Genomic DNA, 688 nt, shown 5'->3' with positions numbered 1-688 from the left:
TACCAGGTAAAAGTTAAAAGAATCAGTTAAAACCTACGAAGAAGAGTTAATAATCCTTAACCGAGATGTATCTGAAGGAAACCTTATGCACGTAGCCAGGTTTTTTTTAGTCTTTGAACTTCAGAGTCATATACTGTGTCAAAAGCTACATGGCATTAAGGAGCTCGACTTTTGCTAGGAGGACACAAAAAGTGCCACCCTGACACCCACTCAGCAGGACTCCCCCCGCCGCCCCAGCCCTCCTTGCTCGTCTCAAGGCCCCACTCTTGGTGCTCAGGACTTCCTTCACACAATGCACAGTGCTAGGGGCATCTTAACTCCTATGGAAATTCCTAGGGGACATCAATTCACAGTGAAATAACGTTTTCAAAATTCGTCAAGCTTTTTCAAAGTCATTATTTTAATACTTTACGTTATTAAACATATTGCATAGCATCACATGCCTATGGCTAACTAGAAATCTCTGCTTCACTGGAGATACAGAGCTCAGATGGTTAAACTTCATTAATAATCTCTCCATACAGGAATTTTGAGCAACTGTATCCCTGAAAAGCATAATTACAAGGCAGGATTACAACATTTTGGACTGAGGACTCCTTGGTACAGCTCTGCTAACAGAGAGCAAGTGTTAACTGTTCCCTCCTAGCTGCATTAGATCCAGGTATTACTCCTCTTAGGCACAAGCGCG

This window comes from Nipponia nippon, unplaced genomic scaffold, assembly GCF_047370975.1.
Source record: "Nipponia nippon isolate SJK-2023a ecotype South Korea unplaced genomic scaffold, ASM4737097v1 scaffold_1, whole genome shotgun sequence".
NCBI classification, from domain to species: domain Eukaryota; kingdom Metazoa; phylum Chordata; class Aves; order Pelecaniformes; family Threskiornithidae; genus Nipponia; species Nipponia nippon.
Note: the sequence above shows the minus strand (reverse complement) of the source record.